Here is a 22,578-nt window from a genome sequence, read left to right as displayed (position 1 = left end):
GCCTCTTCTCCCATAACATCCCCAATATTTAGCATCGTTGGGTCTTAATATATGCGATGATATCCAATTTACTACTTACTGTTGAGGGTATAAATTTTACTTTTTGGATAGTTTTACTTCAATATTGTGTGTGTATACACACACACACACACACACACACACACATATATATACATTTTCTTAAAAGGTTGAATTGAGTTTTAATTTTTTTTTCTTAACCAAAAGGTGCTTGATTGTTCTGGAATCAATTAATTAGTTGATTAATATGAAGCATGGGAAAAAAGTTTGAGAAAAGATACATCATATCTCCATAACTGAGATCTTTAGCAAAACCATAAAGCTGGGAAAAAACCCATATTTTATTTACATCAAGGCCTCCTTCTTCTACACTAAACTTGATACAGAAGCAAAAGAAACAATAGTGAAGTGAGACTAATCAGAAAGAGAGGACTGGAAGGAAACAGGCAAGGTTGTGAGCTAGAACTGCTCTATCTCAACAAATGAACACACAGAGGTGAAAGGCTTTGTAAAACATACGTTCAAATGCCAGATATAAAGCAGAAAAAAAGATAAAACAGTGGTCATATCTGGGTGTGGAATCACATATCCATTCTTAAAAACAACAGAGTTGATCTGAATTATTTGGCTTAAGTGCACTGGTTATTGAAAAATTCAGCGATTTAACTATTTGCATATCGAGCATTGCCCAGAAGTAAGACTGAAAGTTCTTTTCAGAAAGGGATGGTTTGCTTTCTCCCACATGGTGACCAGTACAATTCCTCTAAAGGAGCTCACATTGATGAAGTATTGGAAGTAATTTTCTGGGTCAAGCTCTGCATTACAACAAATAGGGAAGCAACCAGAAAAGTAAGCCTTGCTTACTCTTTCTTGAAACTGCAGTTCCTTTTGCTGCCGCCTAGATTGTTACACAAGCAAATAAATCCTTTTAATTGGCCCACCCCTGGGGGCAAACAGCCCACCCGAGTAAGTAATCATATGGAAGAGTGGAGGCTGGTAAGGTGGGGTGTATCCTGCTGAACAATTTTTGCTTTTATTTTACCAACCGATTTTAAAAGGCAGCATTGTAACTTGGCATTAAATATTTAAGAATGATATTAAGGTAAGATTGATTCATTTAACAGGCATAATGGAGTGGGGAAGCCGCATGGAGTGACTAAAGGGCTTCACAGTGGGAAATCTATGCTAGCAGGCATCAGTCCGCACCTGGTAATGACCATGAATACGCTCGCCTTCTTGCTCTTTAAATAAATTGATGTGCAATTCATCTGCTGTTTAGAGCCTTTGGAAATGCACTGCACTAACTCTATTCCTTGGCAAGCATCCCAATTAAGTGCCTGGGCCATTTATCAGAGTGCCAAGTGTAGTTCAAGTTGTTACCAAGCATCTACCATTTACCAAAACGGCAGTTTGTTCTAAAAGGTGGTATAGGGTATGGGAAAAGCAGCAGCGTGTGGTAGAAAAGATACTGGACTCAGACAACTGCAGTTCAAGGTCTGACTTCCCACTAGAGCACGCATCATTGAAACTCCCCGAAATCGTTTCTTTACCTCTATAATGGAAAGAATAATGTACCTGCTTTTCTTACTTGTGAGGCAAAAACAGAGTAATAAAAGTGAAAGCACTTTCACTTTAAAAAGTACTATTCAAATTATGAGTTATCACTAAGAGCATAATTCGTGCAGAGGCACCCTAATGCCCACCATTTATTTCCGCTGGTGTTTTACACTGTTTCCTCTCTTCCCTTTTTTTGTCTTGATCAGACAATCTCAGAGCAGGGTAGAGAATAAAAGTGTCAACCTTTTAAAAGGCGCACACCTTATGAGATACATAGGTTTGTATTTCTTGGTGCTAAAATATTCAGAGTAGTCTTTTAGTTTTATTAGGCACTTCTTGGAGATATATAAATCAATAAGAGAGCACTTGAAAAGCACTTAAAATAGGTATGATCATAAAAAGCAGCTAGCTAATTTGAGAATTTTATTTATTTTATAAGAATTTTAATAGATTCCTGTTGATTCCAGTCATTCTAAAACATGTCATTTACCCTTCAGTCTTTCCTAGTTGGATGTGTTTGGCAGATTGGTTGTGGAATGTAGAAATATGATTTATGTCTTTTAATTTTAGAGACATATAACTCAGAACAAATTACGTCCATGCTCTGCATTGAAATGGGAGTTCAGGAAAACAAAGTGCTTACCTTTCAATAATGAATTATCTCCCCATGAAAAGTTAGAAACAACCAATAGGATGGGTTATAATAATCTGCAGACCATGTGTCTCTACTGATTCAATTAAGTGAAGTACACAGTAGCCCACTAAAAATGCATTGATAGAGTGTGTGTATTAGGAATTGTGTTTACTTAAGTTGTTTACCATTCTGATCCCTTTGTTGTTTGCTTTTCTCATTATCTTCTACACATTGTTAAAGACAATCATTAATGATGGCTGACTGTAGTTTGCTGATATTATTTAATCATTAATATCTAATATACTTCAGTATCCTGTGCGATTAAACCTGATGGCTGACTTAGTCAAATGAAGATATTTCCATTAAGGGCAAACAATGCAACCATAACTCAACTACATCCCGTAAGATCCTATGCAGGGTCTCTTTTTATGTAGCAAGGTGATATTTTCCAACCCCTCTGACTATACTCCGGCAATTGCCATTATATAGGCTATAACTCATTTGTCTACTCAGCTTTCTTCTATTGATTTGTATCTTTCCTGGCTAACTGTTATGAGAATAATAGTTCCAACAAGAATCTAGTTGGTATCAAGCTGTTTTTCACGGGAACCAGCATTTGCAAAGAAGAACTTTACTATAACCAGTATGTGTAAAAAAGAACCCTACTATGTTGGTAAAGTTTAGAGAATAAACTTCTGGCCACTCTCTTCCCAGATTTGCTTGACACAGAATTTCCAGTAGTTTTTTTTCTTTCTTTTTCTTTTTCTTTTTTTTTGAGACAAGATCTCACTCTGTCGCCCAGACTGGAGTGCAGTGGCATGATCTCAGCTCACTACAACCTCCTCTTCCTGGGCTCAAATGATTCTGCCATCTCAGTATCCCAGGTGGCTGGGGTCACTGGAATGCCACCACTGCACCTGGCTACTTCTTGTATTTTTCTGTAGAGAAGGGGTTTGCTATGTTGCCCAGTCTTGTCTTGAACTCCTGAGCTCAAGCCATCTGCCCGCCTTAGCCTCCCAAAGAGCTGGGATTACAGGCATGAGCCACCACTTCTGTCCTAGTTTTTTTAATGGAACATTCTTCAGAAGATATTGAGAAAGGAATAGTGGTAGTAGATTGTTATGAACTGCCTGTTTGTGCCCCTCCAATCCCCAGATTCATATGTAAAAGCCTAACTTCCAATGGGATGATATTAGGAGGTGAGAGCCCTTTGGGAGTTAATTAGTGTTCTTCTAAAAAGAGGAAACGAGCTTTTCCCCTTTTCCCACGGTGTGAGGATACAGCCAGAAGGTGGCTGTCTGTAAACAAGGAAGGTGGCCTTCATCAGGTACTGATTTTGCTGGCACCTTGATCTTGAACTTCACAGCTTCCAGAATTGTAAGAAATAAATTTCTGTTTTTTAAGCCCCCCAATCTGTGGTATTTTTGTTATAGCAGTCCAAACTGACTAAGGCATATGCAGAATACATTTTCCTGAACCACAAAGAGATAAAATGGATAATAACTTTAAAAACATGAGGGAAAATAAATCCTTCTAACCAGGTAAACATGGTGCCTGCAGGAATCAACACTGCAATCTTAGAAAATAACTGGTACCGGTACAGTGACTTGAAGGGTGCACTCCTCTGTTCAGGGCAGAAATACTTCAAGAATTGCCTTGCTTTGTCATTTAAGTTTAAAAAATAGGACAAAGAGGTTAAGTTTTAAAAATAGTTTAAAATTTACCAAAATCTTTCTTAGTTCACTAAAAAATTAAAATTTAACTCTGTGCTGAGTAGTCTATATTAGTGGAATTATCCAATTTTTACTGTAGGGCTATTATAAAAAGTTTAGATTGTGGCAATTTGTGACTTATGACACTAAATATTGAGATTTAAAAACAATTCCATTTTCAAAATTTTTGAGAGAATTCATAAGATGTATAAAGAAAATAATTTTTGGTGAAAAGTGATTGTTTTGAAATGCCATCTAAAATTATGATAACAGAAAATTGATCTGTAGTTTGCTTATATAAGCTTGTTAAAATAGATGTTTTCAGCTCAGGAAGCTTCTTAATATGATGAATGTTGGTAAAAGTATAATATGAAAAAATTATAAATGAGTTCTATTATTTCCATTACCTGTTTTCTGCAAATAATAGAGTAGATGTGGCAAGTAGTTCTTTCTTTACTTCTAACTGTGTGTGCACATTATAAAACATTTGGAGCCAGTGATACTTTCTACATAGTCCTACTTATTTGAGCTCTCTGTGTGCCTCAGTTTCCTCATTCCTAAATTAAAAAAAAAAAATTGATACTTTCCTCATTGGGCTACCATGAGGATCAAATAAATGAATACATACAAAGTTTAGGTCCTGGAACACAGTAAGTGCTCAATAAATAAATCTGTTATTATCACTATCAATATTATTGGCTACTCTATTGAAATCCATTTGTGTACCAGCCTCACCTAGATTATACTTATTCCTCCCAATTTTCCTTCTTTCCCTCTGTCTATGCAGAAGTTAGCCTCACACTGCTATGAAGTAATACCTGAGACTGGGTAATTTATAAAGAAAAGAGGCTTAATTGGCTCATGGTTCTGCAGGCTATATAGGAAGCATGGCAGCATCTGCTTGCGGCGAGGCCTCAGGGAGCTTTTTACTCATGGTGGAAGGCAAGGCAGGAGCAGGCATCTTCACAATGCCAGAGCCATCGTCACAGGAGGTGAGAGAGCAGAGAGGTGCTACACACTTTTAAACAACCAGATCTTATGAAAACTTACTCTCACGAGAACAGCACCCAGGGGATAATGCGAACCCATTTAGAATAACTCTGCCCACATGATCCAGTCACCTCTCACCAGGCGCCACCTATAACAATGGATACATATAATTCAACAGGAGACTTGGTGGGAACATAGATCCAAACCATGTTAGCCTCCTTTCAAGATTCTTTCCTCAGAGTTGTGAAACCTTTCCTGAGCCAAGTCTTTTATGGTGCTGCAGGTTGTATTTGGCAAAACGCCAGGGAGCATGCTTTACATTGTAGTCATCATATCTGAAGGGTTGTTAGGATTGTATTCTAGTAGATATCCTCAAAGTGTCTCTGTCAATGGTGTTAATACCAATTTGAACCAGGTCAACTTTGGGGCTAGGCAGGGGCAATTATTATTCACCATTGAGTTTTCAGTAATTTCCAAGCACAGTGTAGCAGACAGAAAGATAGACTTGGTATATGTGCTCCTTGAAAAAAAAGAAAAGTAGGTAGCCAAGAAGTATTTGTTAAATAATTAAAATCAAGTGGCCTTTAATCCAAGAAACAAATTGTATCAAACTTTGGTATGAATTTTAGGGTAGAAGTGAAATGGGCCATGGGTTAAGAAAAACAACCTAGGCCATGAATTAAGAAAAACAACACCAGGTGGCCATGGGTAATTGAGAAAAACACCCAATGTTCCCGGAATTCAAACAGAAAAACAATTCCAGGAAAACCCCCCCATGCGTACAAGCCCCAGCCAATCAGAGCGAGACGCCTTGCTCAGGCCATGGCAAGCCCCAATCATCTCGGGCCCTAAAGCTTTGTTTGAATTTCGCGCCTTGTTTGAATTTGTGGTGTTTTGCCTTTATAAGCAGCTTGTAACCAACGCTCGGGGTCCCTTGGCCATCTTTGTGCACGGGGGACCCTAGCGCGCTAGAAATAAAAGTGTCTCTCTGCTGTGATTTCGGTGTCGAGTGGTCCCTCGCGGCGACCCCTGCCCAGAGCGGGACTCTTTCGGGGGTTCCAACAGAAGATCTTAGATCCCATTGGTTGTGCTTGCTGAAAGCTATGCCTGAGATCTTGGTCTGCAGCCACAGGAATTAAATGGTCTCCACAAAACAATGAGACCTTATCATACCTCTTAGTTATCAGCTTTCTCATTTTAAAATTAGACTAAGAGGACTTGCCTAATTCTGAAAATTAAAAAAAAAAAAAAGATCATCTCTGGGAAAGTGATCCATAAGTATAAGATTAACATATTTTGTTCCACATATCTTGGCAGGCATTTTTTTTTCTTGAGATAATCAGTTTTTCATCTCCCTTTCTTCTACTTCCTTCTTGAAGGTTGATATGCACCATGAGTTGAGCCGGTGATGGTTCTTGTTTGCAGTCCACGGTACCAAAGCAGCTGTAAACAGAAGCTGCATCTCAGGAAAGGGCTTGATCAGATTTCATTTCATTTGAGCCCACTGAAAGGGGATTTGGGCTCAATGAGACATGCAAACAAATGAAACACAGAAGGCTGATTAGTGGCATTGCAGAATACTGAAAGTGGGTTTGCAGAGGACAGTGGGAAGTGGCCCCTGGAGTAATCTCTGAGCCAAAGAGTCACTCTTTAGAGGGAGTCACTTTTCTTGTTATGTGGTTATTCTTATGACTCTAGACTTGAATGGCCAAGAGCTCTTAGAGGCACACTCTAAGTGGACACAGTCCATGAGATTTAAGATCATGCATGCTAAAATTAAAACTGACACTTGAGGAATCTTTACATTTGGCTCTTGGATTAAAAGAAACAGCTTGCTCCTTTTCATGAACACATGGTATCTTAGATGAAAGACTGAGCAACCCTGAATTTAGTAAGCAAGACCTAAAGTGGAACATAAGCTGAGGCTTTAATAGAATGAGAACGGATGCTCCTGGTTCCCATAAACCTTCATTTTTTTCCAGCTCATGCGTACCTTTTCTCGGGGATGAAATCAATCTTTTTGAAATGAGGAAATGAACTGTGTCACTAGCCCTCAGAGTTATGAGTGAAAAATATGGTGGATGTTCAGCCTCACATAGATGAACCAAATAATTCAGCATATTGAAAGTGTCATGTTGATTCCTCACATGATTTTAGCCAACATTTCCTAAAAATCTTACTAAATTTGAATTCTTTAAATTTTCAACTTATCCCATCCATGTTTAAAATTCTGTTTTTAAAAAATGTATGAATAATTAATGCTATGCATGCCTTTAAAAAAAAATACAGATCTTTATAGCCAGAAGGGACTTCAAACACCATGCAGTCAAGCCTTTCAATTTAAAGGTAAGATGCAGAGGCTTAAACAGGAGAGATGCTTGCCCAAGAGTGTAAAGTTATAGAGATGGGGCTCACATCAAGGTCTCCTCCTTCTCTTCCTTCTACACTAAGCTATACTTCAAAAAAAGAATAAATAAGGCAGTTTCTTTTTTTTTTTTGAGACGGAGTCTCGCTCTGTCGCCCGGGCTGGAGTGCAGTGGCCGGATCTCAGCTCACTGCAAGCTCCGCCTCCCGAGTTCACGCCATTCTCCTGCCTCAGCCTCCCGAGCAGCTGGGACTACAGGCGCCCAGGCGCCCACCACCTCGCCCGGCTAGTTTTTTGTATTTTTTAGTAGAGACGGGGTTTCACCATGTTAGCCAGGATGGTCTCGATCTCCTGACCTCGTGATCCGCCCGTCTCGGCCTCCCAAAGTGCTGGGATTACAGGCTTGAGCCACCGCGCCCGGCCGAATAAGGCAATTTCTATTCATCAAGGCAATATAAACATTTGGCTACAAACCTTCTGTGACTCTCAGCTACATACAGCATAATAGTTAAGAGCATGGGACTGATAACTGACTTAGCTGACTTAGTCTCCTTTCCAGCTTTTTCATGTCTGTGGCTTTGGGCAAATGACTTAAACTTTCTGTTTCATTTTCCTGATTCATAAAAAAATTGAAAATGCATATAAAATTTATTCTGTATTTGGCTTGGTGCTATATACTTGACATGAATTATAAGTGAAATATTACACAAAATAATTCATGTCAAGTATATAGCACCAAGCCAAATATAGAATAAATGCTTAATAAACATTAGATACTATTTTTTATGTCTACATCTGAAAAACAATTTTTTAAGGAAATTTTTTGTGGCTAAACCCTTCTGCAGTTAAACAATGTTACAAACGATGATCTTTGGGCTCTAAGTAATTCTGAAATCTTGATGAGCAAATTGAGGTGTTTAAAAGTCAAACGTTATTGACATTTCTTTCAATTTCCTTTAGAAAGATCTGCCCTCTCAGGAGTTTCCACATCAATCAATTTCAGTTATTTTCCATTTGGATAGCGAGTATAAGAGCTTTACCAGCAAGAAGAAAATTGTCAAACCAGCTTCTCTGACTTGCCTAGGGTGCCCCTCAGCTTGGAATGTCATTCTCTCTTTATGTACATCCAGATTCTAGTCATCCTTTTGTCATGTTGGCTCAAATGCAGCAGGGATCCCACATGAGCCCCCCATACCTACCTTTCAAAAAATATTTTTCTCTGTGTCATTAACAAGTGTCAATGTGGATGTCATTCTTTAAGGTAAAAGGATAATCATGATACTGTGAGATAATAATAATAGCTAACCAAATTTATGTGTTTAAATTAATTTGGCATCCCTTCCACTTCTAGATCAGTTCTCATGTCTGAGCACCACAGCCCCTGTCACAGAACTTGCATTAGTGATATCCTTTTGGCTAGAGCACAGGTCCCGGCACCAGATTTCCAATTTTAGCTTTCCATTTTCTCGGATATTTAATTTTGGATCAGGTATACACTCTTTCTGTAACTATTTTCCTCTTTCTAAACTGGAGCGTTAAATAGTTCCTTTCTCAGCTGATCATTATGAGAATTAAATAGGTTAATTTAATTAAACCCCTTCTGATCGGTCATTATATTCTCTAAGACCAAGCAAAATATTCACTGAGAGAATGCAAGTAAAGACTGTGAGATCTTGAAGGGCAAGAGCTGTATTTTATACATCTCTGTATACAGTCAGTGCCTAATATAGGCCTGGCTCATTATTTATACTCAATAAATGTTTAATGAATGAGCAAATGAATGCACATTCTTTCAAAAGCCTTTAATTGCTAATTCCTTTGTGCTCCTGGATTCCCACAGCACTTAGCTGGTTCCTTCCCTATAGCACTCATGCGTGACTTCTTTGCATTATACTTGCTCGCACTTCTACTTCCCTGACCAGTTTTTGAACTTCTTGAAGATGAAGTCTGGTGTTCATTCTGTACCCCTTCAGCACTTAGCACAGTATAAGTGCCCAACTCATGTTTGCTGGAAAATAAAACCAAAAAAACAATGACTTTAGTCAAGTGTGACACGGAGCATGTTGAAAATCTTATTGATCACTGAGTCCCTGTTTCCATTATGAGTTTACTTCGAAACTTTAAAAAAAATGAGCTTCCTGAGAAGAAATAAGAAACTTATTTCTAAAAAGTGTCAAGTAGCCAGTCGCATAAAAAATTCCAGAAGATATGTTCTATTTACTCCGAACTCCATATTCTATTATTTAAAACTAAATGTTCTGTTTTTCTTTCTTTTTTTTCCCCCCTTCATGCTATGTTAAGCTTTACATCTTATTTAAAAGAAAACAAGTACTTTATCTTAATTTAAGGCACTGAACTTTCGCACTACACTCTGGAGGCACCAGACCAGCTTGTTATAATATGGACGCTGAGATCAAGTTGAATCAGCAACATCTAGGAAATGCACGTTGTAGCTGAACACAGAGTCCAGTGTTGTCCGTGTTTTACTTCCATAACACTAATGTCAGGAGTAGAGCACACATTCTTTTCCTGGTTTGTTAATTCTGCCAAAATGTCATTCTTGTCAAAATGTCTTCAGAGGTTCCACAGCAGATGTTAAAAATGTAGCCTTGTGGAAAATTGCTGTTATTATGATTTAGCTTTTGCAGTCAAGATCCCTTCCTTATAAACATTTTGGTTTTTATCATACCTCAGCATGAACACTTCTAAGTGTGTTTGCATTTCATACAGAAACTAATTTGTTGAAATATCATCACACAACCAGTAATTAGGCATTAAAATTATCCCCAAATTCTGCCAGAGCACTAAGGGTCACATAGGTTTATATACACCTAGCTAATGAGTCAGGCTCATTTAAAAAATTCATTTGTCATGCTTATTAGAATGAACCTGTATTCATTTATTACCCAGTACAAATCCTTTACACATCAAGCCTAGAGCATAAAATTAAAATTGCATGAAACTTTGATCTCCTTCTTCATTAATCATGCTAGATAATTATACACAGGTGTCATCGTCTGTCTAATGGCAGATGCTTTCTGACCCCCAGTGCTGAAGATTTGCTGTGTACACTTAAAAGGGGACTGTGATGTGTACAATACAGACCATATCCTTTTTATTATACCATGAGTTGAAAAATTCTACCTGTACTATACTTAGAGATTACTTTAATTAGGAATATCTGACAGCTAATCCAGTGATAATGAATTTAAGGGCCTAAATGAACAAAAGAATAAGAAAGTATAAAAATAGGTCAAATTAATTTTTACAAAATTAAACAATGTATTCATTTAGATAATGTCAAGATCTTAATTTGAATTTCTTTGTTTAAGCTTACTTAATATGTTACCTGAAATAAGTAGCCAAATAGTGGTTATTCTGTAATTGCATAAACACAGAGTATTGCATCTAGTAAAATATACCGTATACAATGGCCTGTTGAAAAATGTTATATGGTGACCACTAATAAAATACTGTGCAATCAACAATAGACTAATACAAGAGTAAGTCTGCAATCCATTGACATCCCTTTGGTGTAATTTAAATGTCTATTCCCATTTAACTTTCAATCAGGTTACCCAAGGGTGTAAGATTGTAGTAAGGTATAGTGTAACGTATGAGTTATGCCAATATGTGCTTCATTTACTGTTTTGTTTTTCTATGAATGCCAAAATGCAGAACCTTGTTACTGACATCAAAGATAAATCACAGCCTCCAGATACTTAGATTGATACGAGAGTAGTGTTCTCAGGGGAAAAAAATATCAAAATGTTAACCTAGTCAGTGAGTTTAGAATTGATCAGCAAAACTTATTATCTTGATTTTAATTTGCTTGACACAAATATCCAGTGTGTTAGATATATAATATAGAAATTGACATCTTTTTAGATACTATAAATTATATGCTTATGCATTAACTCAAGAATTGTTTGCTGAACATTAACGATTTGTGGATTACTGTGCTAGGTCTTGAGGATGCAGAGATGAAAGAGAATTCCTGATATCAAGGTGCTGACAGACATTTGGGGAAGAGAGCTTAACAAACCAGTAATTTTAACAGTGAGGTTTGTGTGGAGTGTTATAGCTACTCAGAAAAGAGATTCCCAATTACAGATGAGGAGAAGTAAAGAAGAATTTCCTGTAAGAGTGATCCCAGAGGAAAGTCTGAAAGAGCAAGTTAGTTCAACATAAGAAGGTTGGAGAGAAAAGAGTTCCCGATAGAGGGAACAGCATGAATTAAGGCAGGAAGACTTGGAATACTGCATCATATTCTTGTCTAGTTATGACTTTGGGGTAGAGTATATGCTGAGAAATAGTAAGAGATGAGGGAGGAGAAGGCAAAGTCCAAATCCCAGTCTCATGTGCCACGCTAGGGAGTTTGAATTCATTCCTGAAAGCAGCCAAGATGTTCCAAACCATTTCAGGCGGTCCAGTGACATGGTATCATTTGATTTTTTGTTGTCGTTAGGAAACCCACTCTGATAGTAGTGGGGAAGGAGGCTGGGCTCAGTGGTTTTTGTAGTATGAAATGATAGTCCTGAACTAATACAGCAGCAGTGGAATGAAGAGGAGTGAAGAGAATGGAGATGATGAGAATCAACAGAACTCAGTTATATGTACCCATATTAAGTCAGATTGGGTCAATATGTGATATTGTTTTTATCCCTGTATGGATTTTCCTTTCCCTTGTTTCCTGTCAAGCAGGTTTCATTGTGTCTTAGTTGCCTCAGGGAGGCAGGGGGTAAAAAGTGAGAAGAAGGAGCCAGTATACTTTTTGGTCATTTTTTTTTTTCAAAGGACTAAGGTTATGAGAATTTGGGAAAGTCTGCAGAGCTGGTAAAAAGGAGTAAAATGCATGGGAAAAATGGCTGGATATTTTTAAAACATGCAGATTTTCCCCTGGATTAAAAAGAGATTCCCCTTTAACTGAAAGGAAGAGCTAAGATAGCATTTAGCGGAGTGTTCTGGCTCCAAATCCTTCATAAAATTGTAGTCAAGGTGTCATCCAGGGCTGCAGTCATATGTTAGCTTGGCTGAGAAGGAGCATCCACTTTTAGGTTCTCCGTACGATCAGAGAGAGAAATGGTTATAGAAAGGCTTCTGGCAGATGGAACTAAGCAGTTTTGAGACAGGATGTCTATATCCAAGTGTGGTCCAGAAGCAACAGAGATCTACAGGATCTGAGGAGATCACATGGACAGGAATGCAAATATTCTAGGGGAAATTCAGATAAATTGATGTCCCAATCACCAGAGAGTGTCCATCACTCCATTTTGACAATACGTAAGACTTTGGGAACCTTGAGATGACATTGAAAGGGAAACCCTGAAAATGAATTAAGTTAAGGTGACCACTAACTCTGTGAAAGGGGAATAGGAGATAAAAATATGAGTTGGATCACTTTATAGAAAAGGAAAAGTTTTGTTCCCCCCCCATCTATAGTTGTAAACTAGGCTTTTAATTTACTATGTGTGCTTTTCAGGTTTAAAAAATTATATTCCCCTTATGCTTCCTTTTGGGTTTTGGGGAAAAGAGAGTGCAAGAAGTGTAAGAATAAATGGAGAGAAGACTAAAGCCAAAATTAGGTAGAAATTAAGAAAAACAAGAAGAAAATAGGGACATTAGGAAGATTCTTTAGCAAAGACCAAGAGTATTACTAGAAAGTTATTCTCATCTGACAAATGTTTTTATGTTTCTCTGAATTATCCACCAGATCTATGTAAAATGTTTTGTATTTTAGCCTCTTCACAGACTTTGGAAATAATAGTACCTTTTTTTGTTTGTTTGTTTTTGCATCAGTGACTGGAAACTTTTCTTTATAAGTAATTCATGATAAAAATAATCTTTGCATTTTCCATAGGTCTTTCTTCTGAGTGATGCTCTCTGCTCTGGCGTGGTCTTGTTCCATCAGGAAGACACAGGGAAGCAGGTGGCATTTTCTCTATTCAGCAGTGAGGGGGGCTTCCTAGGATTGCTGAAGTTGTAGGGTCACAGTTATATACACCACAAGAAGGGTTTTGGGGATCCTATTACATGATCTTTAGTGTCATTATTGCCCTCTCATAGTGTGACTTTGCTGTAAATGATAATACCAATTTTGCACAAACTCTTCAAAATATGGGGGTAAATTCTCTTGTTTTGCATCTGTCATCTCTTTTTCCCTAGTTTTCCTTCAAATGAAAGTTCTTTATCAACAAAATAATTTCTGAAAGTTTTATTTTGTCTGTGATACTCCTAAAGACACCAGTGAAGGCATCTTCCTACTTCCAGAATGTCTATAAGCTTGTGGCTTTGGTGGAACTCATTATAGTGGAGGCCTAGAAGACAGCCAAGCTGATTGGCTCCCACAGGTATTGAGCATCTTATCTGAAAGGACTGAAAGCCTGTGGGCTGCTTCTTCAACCACCAGCAGGAAAGTTTGCATGCCAAACTGCAGTTCTGCTGTCTATTCTTGTCATGTGACCCTGGTTTCTCTTTGGATTCTTGATTACCGTTGTGGAAAACCCTCCTTATACCCATAAATGAGCATATGATAAACAACAATAAAACATTTTTGAATTAGTTTTAAGTGTGAATTTACTATTGATTTTTATCTTATAGTTGATGGAATACTCTTAACATTTTTACAGACTTTTAAAAAATTTAATTTATACCCTATTAGTGTTTTCAGCTCAGTCGGTGGTTTTCTGTTTATCTTTATTTTTGTAGAGATAAGGTCTTGCTATGTTGTGCAGGTTGGTCTCAAATTCCTGACCTCAAGTGATCCTCCCACTTTGGCCTCCCAAAGTACTGGGATTATAGGTGTGAGCCTCTGCATCCAGCTAGTTTAAACAATTTCTCTGCAGAATTCTGGAGTTTCATCTGAAGGCCTTGTGCACCCAGCTCAAGGAGGAGGTGATTGTTGATTGATTAGTTCATTCATCGAAAAATATTTATTGAGCACCGCCTATATCCGGGTGCTTTTGTAGGAACCTAGGATACAGTGCTGAGTGAGGTAGGCTAAGTCTTTTCCCTCGTGGAACTTACACTGCCATATGAAAGATAGACAATATACAATGGGATTAAGCAATATGCCTGTAAAGGACTTACCACAGGGCCTAGCACGTAAGTGCTCAATAAACATTATTATTATTATTAATCTTGGATGCTTTTGTTATCAGATGGGTGCATTAGCCTGTCCCTTTGGACATTCGCTATGTTGCCTTGTGATCTGGGCTTTCTGTAATTGTATTTTTGTTCAGGTCATTATGTTTGTCAACTTCAGAAATTGTCTGGGTGTCTGGCAACAGGTGAACCTGTTTTGGATAAGTCCTGTCCTGCTTGTGTGCCCTCAATCTGAAGTAAAGGAGGCATTGCCAATAATCACTTCCCAATGCCCTGCAGCCATATTGTCATCTTCTAGAACGAATGCATCATTAAAACTTTTTCTTCACTCTTTCTTTCCATCATTAGTGTGATATGTCAACACAGGATGCAGCATATCAATCATTTCTTGAAGGATTTCAATAGCAGTTTTTGTGGGTAATAAAAGTGATTACCAGGTTGGTAGTGAATTTACTATTGACAATCTGATATGACAGTTGCTATCTCACACACAATAGCAAGTGTTAAATGAACCTAAAAGAAAAACTGAGATGCCAGAATAAGTAGCAATGAAAGGCTAGAGTTTACTCATAAATCTGGATGCCTGATAAAACATTTTTCACACTAGGAAGTACCTAAGGAACGAGATGGGAAAATGTCAACCCACACTTTCTGGAATAGACTGGAACCCAGAGTCTTATCTCTTAGTCATGAACGTTAAGTTTAAGGAAAAGAGACCCTGTAGGGTTTACTTGATTTCTCAACTTTTATGTCAGTTTTACTTTAATTGTATCAATTTATTTGTTTATTCAATGAGTAAGACATATGCATGACCTTTATTATGTTCCATAATTAACAACTGTTTCTGGAGTTTAGATTTCACAGAACTATAAGTTAGAAAAAGTATGGGAATCATTGTAGGGTTATCATTTCTTATATAGCCAAGAAAGGAGAATTAAAAAGTGTTTTTATCTAGTATTATTATTATTATTTAATAGAAGAAAGGGCATGTTAAATACCAAAGGGTAGAAAGGCCATCATCTCAGAATAAAGGACAGTTCTACAAATAAAGTTAATTTTAGAGAAAACTTTCTATTCATTTTTCTCATTTTTTCTAGGCACCCTGGGGCAAGCTGTCACAGGTTGGTACTAATCAGCTGTTATTTTTTAGTTATTTCATGATGAACACATTGTACCTTTCGCGCATGCTCTGTGAGGGCCTTTACCATAGCAAATCCTTCTCAATCTCCCTGGAAGTCCCCACCTGCACTGAACTCGGAGGAAAGGCTGGATCAGTTCTTTTTACCACTAGGGTAAAATTGTAGAGGCATTCAGCAAACCATGAACACTGGAGTTAGAAGAATCATCTGGTTCCCTATTTCTAAACTTCATTCATTCTACAGCAGTTTTGGTCATATCTGCATACAATCTGTACTGACTTATTTAGTATTTTCTCGAAATTTGCTCTAATTTTTTAATTTAAAAATTACATTAAAAGGAAAACTTACTAAGATTGTAGTAGGTTATAGTCCACTCTAATAATATTCTATTAATGTTAAGTGTGTCAAATTGGAGAGGATTGTGTGTCTATCATTAAGTTGCGTGTCACTAGATTTCTTCAAGCAGAGGCTGAGTGACTTGTTAGGGAGGTTTGTAAAGGGCATTTTCATAGCAGCATGGGGCTGCTATGAAATTTTCCAATTTATATTTCCATCAACAGTGTAAAAGGATTCACTTTTTTCCACAACCTTGCCAATTATTGTTGTCTTTTATCTTTTTTCTGATAGGAATTCTAACAGGTGTAAGGTAATTTTGATTTGCATTTTCCTGCTGGTTAGTGATGTTGAACTCCTTTTCATATACCTGCTGGCCATTTTTGGTCAGCATGTATAGTTTCCAGAGAATTTTTCTAGAGAATAGTCCCCAAGGCAAGGGTTAATGCATTAATGCTTTTTGTACGAGATGCCAAACCTAGGGCAGAAAGAGTGAGGAAATAGACAAGTGAAGCAAGAAGGCTGTGAGGCAATGATAAACGATGTAATACTTCATAACAGACCACAAAAAGACACAGTAGGGCATTTAGCACATGAGTTCTTTTTGCATACGAAACTTTTCAGAATGGGCTGTAAGGAGAAACTGTGCCAGGATTAGTTTGTGGGAGCAAAAAGTAGAGAAATGATGTATCAGCTTTTGCCCTGTGGATTGTTCACTTCTTGCAATTCTGAGTTTTATCATCTAGCATCTTCAAAGGCTGCCCTATGTAAGATCCTGTGCTCTGCGTGTGGTGTTTTATCTAAGCCTGAAAGTGGTGGGAGGAACTAGGAAGTCTCTGTGTAAGATAAGTCAGCCATGTTGTTTTGATTTGGCCAGAATAGAAAGGAGCTAGGAAATCCAGGGAAAGTGGCTTGTTGGCCCCAGGTGCACAAGGAGTGATGGCCAAGGTAGACAGAGCAGCTGAGGGCCTAGGGACAGGTGGTTCCAACTGAATCCAGGGATGCAAATAAAATTTGTGTTGAAATAATATTCATTTATAGAGAGTTTAACCAGACCAATGTTTTCCAAAGTCTATTACAAGTACCACTTGTGGTATACGAGATAATTCTAGGTGACTATGAATGAATACTATTTAAATGTTTGGTGTTTGTTTTAATGTGTCTTAGGGAAAAATAACTACTATATAACAATGTTATATGCTATATTCAACACAATGTAAGTTTTCTATTGGATGTAATTTTTTAAGTAAAAAAATAGAGTCAATATAAAGAAAATGTGAAATAAATCAGAGTACAGATTGCACGCAGCTATGATAAAAATTGCTGTGGGGTGATTGAAGTTTACAAATAGGGAACAAGATGATTCTTCTAACTCCAGTGGCCACGATTTGCCAAATGCCTCTACAACTTTATCCTAGTGGTGAAAAGAGCTACAAAGATGTAGTAACACAGGACCCCTATTCGCTAGTGTGTGAATTTCTTTGTCTCGGATTTGATTTTAGAATCCTATACTTTTTCTCAGTAAAGCTCTGCTAGCCTCTCAGTTTGATTTTACAGTGCCCCATTTTTTCTTTCATTAAGTATTTATTTTCTCCAGTCCCTTAAAGCGAGAAAAAAAGAGGAAAACCTAACAGTCATTTGTAGGGGTACATATTCTCTCTCTCCATCCTGAAGCATTTCCACTAACCAAGACGATTCATCTTCATCCTTCATTAGAGTGTGTTATTCACTGAAGTGGTTTATGGCCAAATAGAGTTGCTGGCTTTGCAGATTCTGTTTGGGGGAGTGCTGAATCAAATGTGTTCTTCATGTCTAGATAAACCATTCCTTAGATTTTCTTGGTTGAATCTGTGTTGATTTTCAAAACTAACTGTCAAAGAGATGACAACCTTACTAGCAAAGCCTGTTAGAGTGTGGCCACTTTAATTCAGATGGCCCTATTAAATACACTGTACCTTGCACACATATATTAAATTAAGAATTAAAATATTTTATTCTTTTTGACAAAGCTAAAAACCAAAATATATAAAAAGATGAAGGCATGGTTTTGATAACAGTACTTTACAAACTCTTTACAGGCAAGTAAGATGATACAGAATAATACTACCAGGATGGGCAGTTAAACAATCTATAAGAATTGGATCTGGGATATTTTTGCCAAGCTGTATTCCTCCAAACAGACTATAGGAGGTGCTTCTTTCTTTTTCCAGCTGTTTTGAGAAAGAATTGACAAATACAATTTATATATATTTAAGGTATACAGCATGATGTTTTGGTGTGCATATACATGTGAAATAATCAACACAATCAAGTTAAGATTATATTCATCACCTCACATAGCTACTGTACGCTCCCTCCCTTTTTGGGGATGAGAACACTTAAGATCTACTCTCTTAGCAGATTTTGAGTACATTGATATGCTATATAACAAGGTTTTTGTCAATGGCAGGCTGTGTACACAATGATAGTCCCATAATACTGTATTTTTATTGTGTCTTTTCTGTGTTTACATATGCAAATACCATTGTGCTGCAGTTGCCTACAGTATTCAGTACAGTAGCATGCTGTATAGATTTGTAGCCTATGAGAGGTAGGATATATGTATATAGCCTAGGTATGTGTATATTATGCCATCTAGGTTTATGTAAGTATACGATGTTTGCATAATGATGAAATTGTCTAATGATGCATTTCTCAAAGCATATTTCCATCATTAAGAGATGCATGACTGTATACATTATTAACTGTAGTCACCATGTTGTAGATTAGATATCTAGAACTTATCCAGCATAACTGAAACATCGTACCCTGTCTTAGTGCATGGGGTGCTATGAAATTCTCCCATTTATATTTCCATCAATAGTGTAAAGGGATTCACTTTTTTCCACATCCTTGCCAACACTTGTTTTCTTTTTGATAACAGTCATTCTGAGTGAGTTATTTCATTGTGGTTTTGATTTGCATTTTCCTGGTGGTTAGTGATGTTGAACTCCTTTTAATATACCTGCTGGCCATTTTTGGTCATCCTGTATATAACCTGTAGTCATTTTCAAATGTTTTCTTTGAAAAAATGTCTATTTGGGTTCTTCACCTGTTTTAAATTAGGTTATTTTAAAATTTCTTTCTTTCTTTTTTTTAAGAGACAAGATCTTGCTCTGTCACATTGGGCTGGAGTCCAGTGGTGTGATCCTAGCTCACTGCAGCCTTGAAATTCTGGACTCAAACCTGAAAATTCCCACCTTAGCCTCTTAAGTAGTTAGGACTACAGGCATGTGCCATCATACCTGGATAATTTTTTTTTTTTTTTTGGTAGAGATGGGGTCTTGTTATATTGCCTAGGTGGGTCTTGAACTCCTGGCCTCAAGTAATCCTCCTGCCTTGATCTCCCAAATTGCTGGGATTACATGGTGAACCACCATGCCTGGTCTTGTTTATAAATTTCTTTCTTTCTTTTTTTTTTTTTCTGCTATTGCATAGTTTGAGTTTCTTATATATTTTGGATAACAATCACTTCTTAGATAAATAGTTTGCTAATATTTTATTCAATTCTTAGGGTGTCTCTGCACTCTGTTTATTGTTTCCCTTGCTGGGCAGAAGTTTTTAAGTTTTGTGTCCTCACAGCTTAGCTCCCACATATCAGTGAGAACATACGACATTTGGTTTTCCATTCCTGAGTTATTTCACTTAGAATAATAGTCTCTAATCTCATGCAGGTCACTGCAAATACTGGTAATTCATTACTTTATATGGCTGAGTAGTATTCCATCTTTTATACACACACACACACACACACACGACAGTTTCTTTGTCCACTCATCGATTGATGGGCATTTGGATTAGTTCCATGATTTTGCAATTGTGAATTTTGCTGCTATATACATGCATGTGCAAGTATCTTTTTTGTATAATGACTTTCTTCCCCTGGGTAGATGTCCAGTAGTGGGATTGCTGGATCAAATGGTAGTTCTACTTTCAGTTCTTTAAGGAATCTCCACACTGTTTTCCACAGTGACTGTACTAGTTTATATTCCCACCAGCAGTGTAGAAGTGTTCCCTGATCATCACATCCATGCCAACATCTACTATTTTTTGAGCTTTGATTATGGCCATTCTTGCAGGAGTAAAGTGATATCACATTGTGGTTTGATTTGCATTTCTCTGACCATTAGTGATGTTGAGCATTTTTTCATATGTTTGTTGGCCATTTGGATATCCTTTTTTGAGAATTGTCTATTCATGTCTTTAGCCCACTTTTTGATGGGATTGTTTGTATTTTTCTTACTGATTTGTTTGAGTGCGTTGTAGATTCTGGATATTAGTCTTTTGCCAGATGTACAGATTGTGAAGATTTTCTCCCATTCTTTGTGTTGTCTGTTTACTCTGCTGACTGTTCCTTTTGCTGCGTGAAAGCTCTTTGGTTTAATAAAGTTTCAACTATTTATATTTGTTTTCATTGCAAGTGCTTTTGTGTTCTTGGTCATGAAATCCTTGCCTAAGCTAATGTCTAGAAGGGTTTTTCCAATGTTATCTTCTAGAACTTTTATAGTTTCAGGCCTTAGATTTAAGTCCTTAATCCATCTCGAGTTGACTTTTGTATAAGGTGAGAGATGAGGATCCAGTTTCATTCTTCTACATGTGGCTAACCAATTATCTCAGCACCATTTGTGGAAAATGGTGTCTTTCCCTAGTTTTTATTTTTGTTTGCTTTGTTGAAGATCAGTTGGCTTTAAGTATTTGGGTTTATTTCTGAGTTCTCTATTCTGTTCCATTGGTCCATGTGCCTACTTTTATGCCAGTACCATGCTGTGTTGGTGACAATGGCCTTATAGTATAGCTTGAAATCAGGTTGTGTGATGCCTCCAGATTTGTTCTTTTTTTTAGTCTTGCTTTAGCTATGTGGGCTCTTTTTGGTTCTGTGTGAATTTTAGAATTGTTTTTTCTAATGCTGTGAAGAATGGTTGTGATATTTTGATGGGAATTGCATTGAATTTGTAGATTGCTTTTGGTAGTATGGTCATTTTCGCAATATTGATTCTTCCCGTCCATGAACATGGGACATGTTTCCATATGTTTGTGTTTTCTGTGATTTCTCCCAGCAGTGTTTTGTAGTTTCCCTTGTAGAGGTCTTTTGACTCTTTGGTTAGGTATATTCCTAAGTATTTTATTTTATTTTATTTTATTTTATTTTTTCAGCTATTGTAAAAGAGATTGAATTCTTGATTTGATTCTCTGTTTGGCTGCACTTGATGTATAGAAGACCAACTGATTTGTGTACATTAATTTTGTATCCAGAAACTTTGCTGAATTCTTTTATCAGTTCTAGGAGATTTTTGGAGGAGTCCTTAGGATTTTCTAGGTATACAATCATATAATCAGTAAACAGTGACAGTTTGACTTCCTCTGTACTGATTTGGATGCCCTTTATTTCTTTCTCTTGTCTCATTGCTCTGGCTAGGACTTCCAGTACTATGTTGAAGTGGAGTGCTGAGAGTGGGCATCTTTGTTTTATTCCAGTTCTCACAAGGAATGCATTCACCTTTTCCCCATTCAGTATTATATTGGCTGCTGGTTTTTCATAGATGACTTTTATTACATTGAGATATGTCCCTTGTATGCCGATTTTGCTGAGAGTTTCAATCATTAAGTGATGCTGGATTTTGTCGAATGCTTTTTCTGAATCTATTGGGATAAACATGTGATTTTTGTTTTTAATTCTGTTTATGTGGTGTATCACATTTATTGACTTGCATAAGTTAAACCATCCCTGCATGTTTGGCATGAAACCCACTTGATTGTATAATGTCCCTCTTTGTCTCTTTTAACTGCTGTTGCCTTAATGTTTGTTTTGTCTGATGTAAGAATAGCTACCGTTGCTATGTTTGGTTTCCATTTGTATGAAATGACCTTTTCACTTGTTTACTTTAAGTTTATGTGAGTCCTTATGTGTTAGGTGAATCTCCTGAAGGCAGCAGATAGTTGGTTGTTGAGTTGTTATCCATTCTGCAGTTCTGTATCTTTTAAGTGGAGCATTTGGGCCATTTACATTCGATGTTAGTATTGAGAGATGAGGTACCTTTGGGTTCATCGTGGTATTTTTTGTTATTGTTGCCTGTGCACTTTTGTTTATTTTGTTTTTTCTGTTTTTGTTTTTGCTTTTTAACTTGTATTTTTGTTCTTGTCTTATGTGATTTAAGCCTTAAAGAGGTTCTGTTTTGATGTGTTTCTAGGGTTTGTTTCAAGATTTAGAGCTCCTTTTAGTAGTTCTTGTAGTGGTGGCTTGGTAGTAGTGAATTCTCTCAGCATTTGTTTGTGTGAAAAAGACTGTATCTTTCCTTTATATATGATGCATAGTTTCTCTGGATACAAAATTCTTGGCTGATAATTGTTTTGTTTGAGGAGGCTGAAGATAGGGCCCCAAACTCTTCTAGCTTGTAGAGTTTCTGCTGAGAAATCTGCTGTTAATCTGCTTGGTTTTCCTCTATAGGTTACATGATGCTTCTGTCTCACAGCTCTTAAGATTCTTTCCTTCATATTAATTTTGGATAACCTGATGCCAATGTGTCTAGGTGATGGTCTTTTTGCGATGAATTTCCCAGGTATTCTTTGTGTCTTGTATTTGGATGTCTAGGTCTCTAGCAAGGCTGGGGAAGTTTCCTTGATTATTCCTCCAAATATGTTCTCCAAGCTTTAGAATTCTCTTCTTCCTCAGGAACACTGAATATTTTT

This window comes from Colobus angolensis, unplaced genomic scaffold (assembly GCF_000951035.1).
Source record: "Colobus angolensis palliatus isolate OR3802 unplaced genomic scaffold, Cang.pa_1.0 Scaffold7, whole genome shotgun sequence".
Lineage (NCBI taxonomy): Eukaryota > Metazoa > Chordata > Mammalia > Primates > Cercopithecidae > Colobus > Colobus angolensis.
The sequence above is the reverse complement of the archived record's forward strand: the minus strand, read 5'-3'. Positions refer to the sequence as shown.